This window comes from Mandrillus leucophaeus, unplaced genomic scaffold (genome assembly GCF_000951045.1).
Source record: "Mandrillus leucophaeus isolate KB7577 unplaced genomic scaffold, Mleu.le_1.0 Scaffold46, whole genome shotgun sequence".
Classification (NCBI taxonomy): Eukaryota; Metazoa; Chordata; class Mammalia; order Primates; family Cercopithecidae; genus Mandrillus; species Mandrillus leucophaeus.
This window is the reverse complement of record NW_012104920.1, coordinates 4,094,049-4,102,747: the sequence shown is the minus strand read 5'-3', so window position 1 is coordinate 4,102,747 and position 8,699 is coordinate 4,094,049. Positions and strand designations below refer to the sequence as shown.

The following is an 8,699-nucleotide window of genomic DNA, read 5'->3' as shown; positions in this document are numbered from 1 at the left end:
AGCCTGGGTGACAGAGTGGACTCCATCTCAGAAAACAACAACAACAACAAAAAACACACAACACAACACATTTCTGAGCTCCAACTCCAGAGTTTCTGATTTAGGAGATCTGTGGGTGGGACCTGAGAATTTTCATTTCTAACAAGTCCCCAGGAGATGCTAATGGTGCTGGTTTAGAGACCACACTTTGAGAACCATTGGCCTATGCTATTGGTTTTCAACCATGGCTGTAGGTCAGAATTACTTGGAAAGTTAAAAGCAAAACAACTCATGTCCAGATCATATTTCAGATCAATTTCAACAGAGTCTATGTGGGAGGCACAAGACAGCCATAATTTTAGATCCCAGGTGATTCCAATGTGCAGTCAAGGTCGAGAATCACAATTTAGGCTCTTGAGGCAGACATCCATTAATGCAGGTGTACTAGATAAAGGTCAGTAAAACCAAACATCTTCTACCCTTGGTTCTGAGGCAGGATATTTTTGTAGTCTGGGCATCTTTCCTTGGGATAAATGTAGCTTGCAATGATTTTGATTGAAATGATCTTTTCTTGGATCGTGGCTTGGAGAAAGTTTTGAGCAGAGTAAGGAAGGTTGTAATGGCAACCGTGGAAAATGGTAGACAAGCTGATTAGGGAAACAGAAAGTGATTTCTGGGCCTGTGGAAAGCAGAGACCATAAAATTACCTTAGGACTCTTCAACAAAATATATTTTTCCCACTAATGGGTAAGGAAAATAGATTTTTTTTTTGACATGGAGTCTCACTCTGTGGCCCAGGCTGGAGTGCAGTGGCATGATCTTGGCTCACAGCAACCTCTGCCTCCCGGGTTCAAGTGGTTCTCCTGCCTCAGCCTCCCGAGTAGCTGGGATTACAGGTGCCCACCACCATGCCCAGCTAATTTTTGTAGTTTTTCTATTTTTGGGAAGGAGTCTTACTCCGTCGCCCAGGCTGGAGTGCAGTGTCGAGATCTCAGCTCACTGCAACCTCCGCCTCCCAGGTTCAAGTGATTATTCTGCCTCAGCCTCCTGCTGGGACTACAGGCACAATGCCTGGCTAATTTTTGTATTTTTAGTAGAGACGGGGTTTCACCATATTGGCCAGGCTGGTCTCAAACTCCTGACCTTGCAATCCGCCCACCTCGGCCTCCCAAAGTGCTGGGATTACAGGCGTGACCCACCACGCCTAGCCCTAATTTTTGTACTTTTAATAGAGATGGGGTTTCACCATTTTGGCCAGGCTGGTTTCAAACTCCTGACATCAAGTGATCCGCCTGCCTCAGCCTCCCAAAGTACTGGGATTAAGGAGTGACTCACCACCCCCCGGCTGGAAAATAGATAAGTTAACAAACTTCCCATGCAGTTGCAGACAGTAGGGCAAGGGAGTTAAGGATTTTAGTAGGAGAGTGGCTAAAGTGATGGGCCCTAGAGTCTAGGGCCTAACGGCAATGATGAATTCAAGAGAAAGTTTTCTTTCTGCTAGATTGTGTATGGGATATAAACACAATATTCTTTTCTGAAGGTGTTCACTCCTTTCCCTGTTTCATAGTATTATGGTGAGGCAAACAGAGAAGCCCGCCCTCATCCTTGTGGGAAGGCAGGTGACCAGGTTTGGTTAATACATGGTCCTTTCCCTCTTGACTGGTCCAGGGTTGAGCACCAGACCCAAACAGGGTTAATCATAGTCCTTCTTTGTAACTGATATTTGGGAAGGATAGTGTACTCTGAGGCAACATTACATAGAATGAAAGGCTTCAATGTGATGATCTTGGAACTGACACCTAAAAATAAGGTGGCTGGCCAGGTGCGGCAGCTCAGGCCTGTAACCCCAGCACTTTGGGAGGCCAAGGTGGGTGGATCACCTAAGGTCAGAAGTTCGAGACCTGCCTGACCAACATGGTGAAACCCCCATCTGTACTAAAAATATAAAAATTAGCCGGGCGTGGTGGCTGGCACCTGTAATCCCAGCTACTCTGGAGGCTGAGGCTGAAGAATCGCTTGAACCCGGGAGGTGGAGGTTGCAGTGAGCGGAGATCATGCCATTGCACTCCAGCATGGGCGACAAGAGCGAAACTCCGTCTCAAAAAACAAACAAAAAAACAAGCTGGAGACCGGGCGCGGTGGCTCATGTCTGTAATCCCAGCACTTTGGGAGGCCGAGGCGGCAGGATCACCTGATGTCGGGAGTTAGAGAATAGCCTGAACAAAATGGAGAAACCCCGTCTCTACTAAAAACACAAAATTAGCCGGGCGTGGTGGCACATGCCTGTAATCCCAGCTACTCGGGGAGGCTGAAGTAGGAGAATCGCTGGAATCTGGGAGGCGGAGGTTGCGATCAGCCGAGATGGAGCCATCGCACGCCAGCCTGGGCAACAAAAGCGAAACTCCATCTCAAAAAAACAAATAAAACAAACAAACAAACAAAAAACAAACTGGCTGTGCAAAACTACAGAGGAAGTAACACGGAAAGGTTGAGGTGAGAATGGGCCAAGCTTTGCTCAGAGAACCCAGGAAGGCTAGCTGCAGAATGCTGTTTCCGCGGCCTCAGCTGCTTAACCTAGGCCTTTACTCTTAACCTAGGTAATTCACACTCAATCTTGAGATTTCTGCCCAAACGTCACTCCTGCAAGCCCTCCCGGAAATCAAAGCAGGTCTCCCTTAGCTTCCGCCGAGGAGCGGCCTGTTCCCAGGATCTGCACCCTGTGTTTATCAGACCCACGGAGTCTGTGGAAAGGAAAGACGGGATAAGAACGATGCGGGGTGGGAGAGTTAAAAGGGTCGCGCAATCCGTCCCCGCGGGAATGCAAAGCAGATTCCGGAGTTCTTCAGCCCAGCGCAATGCTTGGGGAGCGACACCAGGGCGCAGAGCGGCAGATCGCGGAGCGGAAGTTCATCCCCGGAGCCGTTCTAGGAAACCCGGAGGACTCAGTTCGTCACTGATCCCGGGGCTGAAGTGGGCGTCGACGGGTGCACTTTGCTGTTCCAGGGAGCCGGCTTGGCAGGCGGCGGCGACGTGGAGCTAGGGCTAGGGCGAGAACCGGCGAAAAGCAAAGCCGGAAAAGGCAAGGGGGCGTTCGTGCGCTGACCACCTGTTCCTCCAGCGGAGTGCGACGCGCGCCGATTGGCTGGAGTGCCGCCCGGGTACCGGAAGTGGCCGATGCCCGTCGCCAGTGACACCGGGACAACAGCTGCGGGCTGTGTGCGAGCGGCCCAGCAGCGCGGAGCCTGAGCGGAGTGAGCGAGCGCGGGGCGGTAGCGGCCTGCGGTGAGACCTCATTCAGTCGCGGCTGTGGGGGTAGGCGGGGGCAGGGCTCCCAACTCCCTGGAGAGCCGAGCGGAAACCCTACGTTTAGGCCCGTTCTGACCGGGGTTCGGTTTGTGACCTTGAAGTTTATGCCTCCCTCCATTGCCCCCGCCCCCAGGCCTTCGTTTCCACCTGCACGCAGACAGGGTGGCGCCTGGACACCGCCAGGGACCGTCCCAGCTCTGGTTTGGTGCCTGTCAGCCGTGGGGGCGGGAGAAGCAGGACACTCCCTTACGTCCCGAGGTGGGGACCCGTGGGAGCTGTGGTTTTCTCACACATTCCACCCCCAAGTAAACCGCTAGGACGAAATGGCGGGCAGTGTCACAAACTTAAGGCCCCAGTGGCAGATTGTGCCCTGTGCTGCCAGACAAGATACTGGATTATGAGGGGTGGTTGTGAAAAGGAGACAGGTTTGACCTGCAAAGATAGAGCCCTATTATGGGTACCAGAGGGAGAAGAGAGGAAAGGAGGATAACAGTGCCATAAATTAAATATCGCCCAGATTGGGAGAAGGAACTTATTTTTACAAACAGTTATTGACAGCAGCTATGTGTCAGACATTATCCTAGGCTCTTTAGATACAATGATGAATGAAATATCCAGTTAGCCATCAAGAGCATTGCAGAGGCTGGATGCGGTGGCTCATGCCGGTAATCCCAGCATTTTGGGAGGCCTAGGCGGGAGGATCACTTGAGCCCAGGAGTTCAAGACCAGCCAGGGCAACATAGTGAGACACCATCTGTACAAAAAATAAAGAAATTAGTTGGGTAGTTGGGTGTGGTGGCGCATGCTTGTAGTCCCAGCTACTTGGGAGACTGACGTGGGAGGATTTTCTTGAGCGCGGGAAGTTGAAGCTGCAGTGAGTCTGGGCAATAGAGCCAAGACCCTGTCTCAGAAAAAAGGGAGGTATTGCAGATTCATTATATATATATAAAAGACAGTTACACAAATTTACTTAACATTTACCAGGTATCTGAAATATGCTAGGTACCCAGAATAGCAGGATGAATGGAACGGCATCCTTGCTTATGGTCTAGAGAAGAAAATAGGTATGAAAATTAATAATGCAGTGGGGTAGCTGCTACAAGGTGAAGGAGTAGCTGTCTGCCTTAGAGCATGGGGGTCAGGGAAGAAAATGGAGGGGGTCAGCCGGGTGTGATAGCTCATACCTGTAATCCCAGCACTTTGGGAGACCAAGGTGGGTGGCTCACCTGAGGTCAGGAGTTTGAGACCAGCCTGGCCAACATGGTGAAACCCTGTCTGTACTAAAAATACAAAAATTAGCCAAGCGTGGTGGCGCACACCTGTAATCCCAGCTATGTAGGAGACTGAGGCAGGAGAATCACTTGAACCTGGGAGGCGGAGGTTGCAGTAAGCCAAGATCACATTACTGCACTCCAGTCTAGATGAAGAAGTGATACTCCGTCTCAAAAAAAAAAAATGGAGGGGGGTCTGTCCATGCCTTAGCCGAGGCTTGGAGATGGAGATGCTTGTGAAGTGCACAAAGTAGGCAGTAGATTTCCAGGAAGTGGGAATAACTTGTTCTCAAAGGCAAAGAAGCTTTAAAGAATAGAAAATGTTTAGGCCGGGCACGGTGGCTCACGCCTGTAATCCCAGCACTTTGGGAGGCCAAGGCGGGCAGATCACGAGGTCAGGAGATCGAGACCATCCTGGCTAATATGGTGAGACCCCATCTCTACTAAAAATGCAAGAAAATTTAGCCGGGCATGGTGGCACAGGCCTGTAGTCCCAACTACTATGGAGGCTGAGGCAGGAGAATGGTGTGAACCCAGGAGGCTGAGGTTGCAGTGAGCCGAGGTCGTGCCACTGCACTCCAGCCTGGGCAACAGAGAGAGACTCCATCTCAAAAAAAAAAAGAAAAAAAAGAAAATGTTTAAACTGCAGGACACTAAGCATGACTGCACCTTCCAGCAGTTAATGGAGGGTGTGGGACAGGAGATGAGAAGGGGAAATGGGCTTTCTCGGGGGGACATTGTGAGCCATGAGAAGAAGTTTTTATTCTGTAGGCTTTGGGATGCAATAAACAGGAAGCGACATGATAACTATAGTACAGTGAAAGAGAGAAAAGGGCCAATGAAATGCTGGCTCAGAGGACCAAGAGAGAACCTCTTTCCTGCAGATGTTAGCGAAGATTTTGAGAAGGAGGTGATCCTTGTACTAAATATGGAATATCTGGTAGGATCTGGCCTTTCAGAGGTTGAGGAAAATCATTTGCATCAGTTAAGATGCTTTTGTCTGTAAGTAACACAACCCAACTCAAGCTGGCTTTAAAATATGTAAGTATATAGGCTCTCATAATTGGAAGGCAAGAGGTATAGGCTGGGCATGTTGGCTCATGCCTGTAATTCCAGCACTTTGGGAGGCTGAGGCGGGTGGATCACCTGAGGTCAGGAGCTCGAGACTAGCCTGGCCAATATGGTGAAACCCCGTTTCTACTAAAAATACAAAATTAGCCAGGCCTGGTGACGGATGCCTGTAATACTAGCTACTTGGGAGGCTGAGACGGGAGAATCGCCTGAGCCTCAAAGGCAGAGGTTGCAGTGAGCCGAGATTGCCATTGCACTCCAGTGTGGGAAACAGAGCGAGGCTCTGCCTCAAAAGAAAAAAAAAAAAAAAGAGGTATAGTGGTTTCAGGATTGATTTAATCCTGGCAGCATCTCCCTTGTTTTTCTTTCTTCCTTTTTCTTTTTGTTTTTTTTTTATTGAGGTGGAGTCTCGCTTTGTTGCCCAGGCTGGAGTGCAGTGGCGTGATCTCGGCTCATTGCAAGCTCCGCCTTCCAGGTTCACGCCATTCTCCTGCCTCAGCCTCCCGAGTAGCTGGGACTGCAGGTGTCCGCCACCGCGCCTGTCTAATTTTTGTATTTTTAGTGGAGACGGGGTTTCACCGTGTTAGCCAGGGTGGTCTTGATCTCCTGACCTCGTGATCCGCCTGTCTCGGCCTCCCAAAGTGCTGGGATTACAGGCGTGAGCCACCACGCCTGGCCAGTATCTCGCTTGTTTTCCTTAGCTTTAGCTGCCCTCATCCACAGACTGGTAGTGAGATGGCAGCAGCAGGTATAGGCAATAATATATGGAAGTATTATCGTATGGTTCTCTCAGGATGGCAGGAAACTATTCTCAGAAGCTCCCAGCAAACTTCCTCAAAATATTGACCCAGATGAAGGTGGATGTCCATTTCTGAACCAGGAATTCCCGAATCCTTGTTGTTTCTGAACCAGTGCCTTGCAAGAATTAGGGCATTTATTTGACTGGGTTAACTCAGTTGGAGTGTGCTGCTGGAGTTCTTGGATGAGGTTAGATCTCTGGCAAGGAAAGCAAAGCCACTGCAAATATTTTTGCTCACATACCCTGTAAAATATTTTTGCTCACATACCCTGTAAAATAATTTTGGAAGGTTTGTATCTCTTTATGCACTTGCAAGTTGACATCCAAAACATTTCCATTTCTCATACATTTTAATGAGTTTCAAAGGATATTATTTTTGAGGTATTAAAAATTTTCAAAATAAAGCCTCATCCCAGCTTCCCAGATACCTTCCCTTGGTTACCTTCCCTTGGAGCACAAAGACGGTGCTCGTCACATCTTCACCGTCTCTGTAACCTCCGTCTGTTAGCACCCCACTCCTCCGAGCCCCACTTCATTTCCATGCCTGTCTCACTCAGTCATCTCAGCTCTGTCCTGACTAACCTCCCTAGGCCTCACCTCCTCAGTCTTCCACCACACACCTCCCTGGATTCTCAAACTGCCAAAACTGCCACTGAAAGAAGTCAGGAGAGCATGGTGATTGGCCCCTCTTCACTCTGATGCTCTCCAGTGTGCTTGTTTCATCAGGAGGTGGTGAGGGTTAATGTCTGTATGTTGCTTAGCACTTAGTGAGAGCTGATCATTACCCTCCACATCAAAATGTCAGTGCTGCCTTGCTCATCTTCCCCTCTTCCATATTTATCCCACCCTCGTGCATGCTACGTTGAAATCCAAATGCTTTTTCTATTTCTGTTCTTTGTTTGTTTGTTTGAGACGGAGTCTCACTCTGTCGCTTGGGCTGGAGTGCGGTGGCACGTTCTCGGCTCACTGCAAGCTCTGCCTCCCCAGGGTTAATGCCATTCTCCTGCCTCAGCCTCCCGAGTAGCTGGGACTACAGGTGCCCGCCACCGTGCCCAGCTAACTTTTTGTGTTTTTAGTAGAGACAGGGTTTCACCATGTTAGCCAGGATGGTCTTGATCTCCTGACCTCGTGATCCACCTGCCTCAGCCTCCCAAAGTACTGGGATTACATATCAGTAAATACATATTTTTAAAAAATTTTTTAAATTATAGGTGCTGGGCACGCCTATAATCCTGGCACTTTGAGAGGCTAAGGTGGGCACATCACTTAAGCCCAGGAGTTTGAGACCAGACTGGCCAACATGGTGAAACCTGTCTCTAGAAAAATTACCAAAAACTTAGCTGGGCACGGTAATGAGGCTGGGAGGTCAAGGCTGCAGTGAGCTGTGATTGCACCACTGCACTCCAGCCTGGGTGACAGAATAAGAGACCCTATCTCAAAAAATAAAGTAAAATTCTTGGGGGAGCGAAGATTGGGACTTGTATTACAAAAGGTCCAAGAAATGCAACAAATTATCTCTGTATGGCAAGCTAGAGGATTTTCCACCACAGAGTGATGCACCATGGTGACCTTAAGGGGACAAAATTTTTAAAATATGTAATCACGTTGTCAGTCAGCTGACAGATTATGCTGTAATGTTTTACTACAGATCACCGTGTGGCTTTTTGGCAGATAAGTTCAAAAAGTTGTGATATTGCTATCATAAGAGATTGCTGGAAATGTAGATTTATGCAGTTTGGGCAAAATCAGGTCCAGTTACAGTAACTAGCGTCAGTTTGATAAGCATAACGGAAAGGTGGTTTTTAACTCAGAAAAGGTAAGCAGTCAGTTGTATTATATCTGCTCTGTCTGCTCTCGGGTTTAGGGGAGGGGAGGGGCAACCTAGATTGAGAAGAGGAAAAAAGTTCAAGCAGGAACTGGCAATGCACCATAATTCTGCTGCTTGGCCCCTGTGTTGATCTGCCTGTAGGCCAGATTTTGGGGAGAGATGGATACAGCACATTAAGAGCAGGAAAACTCCAATCATTAAGACTTTGTAGGGCAGGCGCAGTGGCTCACGCTTGTAATCCAGCACTTTGGGAGGCCGAGGTGGGTGGATCACCTGAGGTCAGGAGTTCCAGACCAGCCTGACCAACATGGAGAAACCCTGTCTCTTCTAAAAATACAAAATTAGCCGGGCATGGTGGTCCATGCCTGTAATCCCAGCTACTCGGGAGGCTGAAGCAGGAGAATTGCTTGAACCCGGGAGGTGGAGGTTGCAGTGAGCCGAGATC

General features: G+C 49.1%; 1 protein-coding gene across 1 annotated transcript in view; it reads left to right on the top strand.

Moving 5' to 3' along the window:
- Positions 1-2,933: 2,933 nt before the first annotated feature.
- Positions 2,934-8,699, top strand: part of ZFP3 (ZFP3 zinc finger protein) — a 17,324-nt gene continuing 11,558 nt past the window's right edge. Inside the window, exon 1 of the mRNA XM_011994696.1 lies at positions 2,934-3,261. The gene's annotated coding sequence lies outside the window, so the exon portion shown is untranslated. The remainder of the gene's footprint in view (positions 3,262-8,699) is intronic.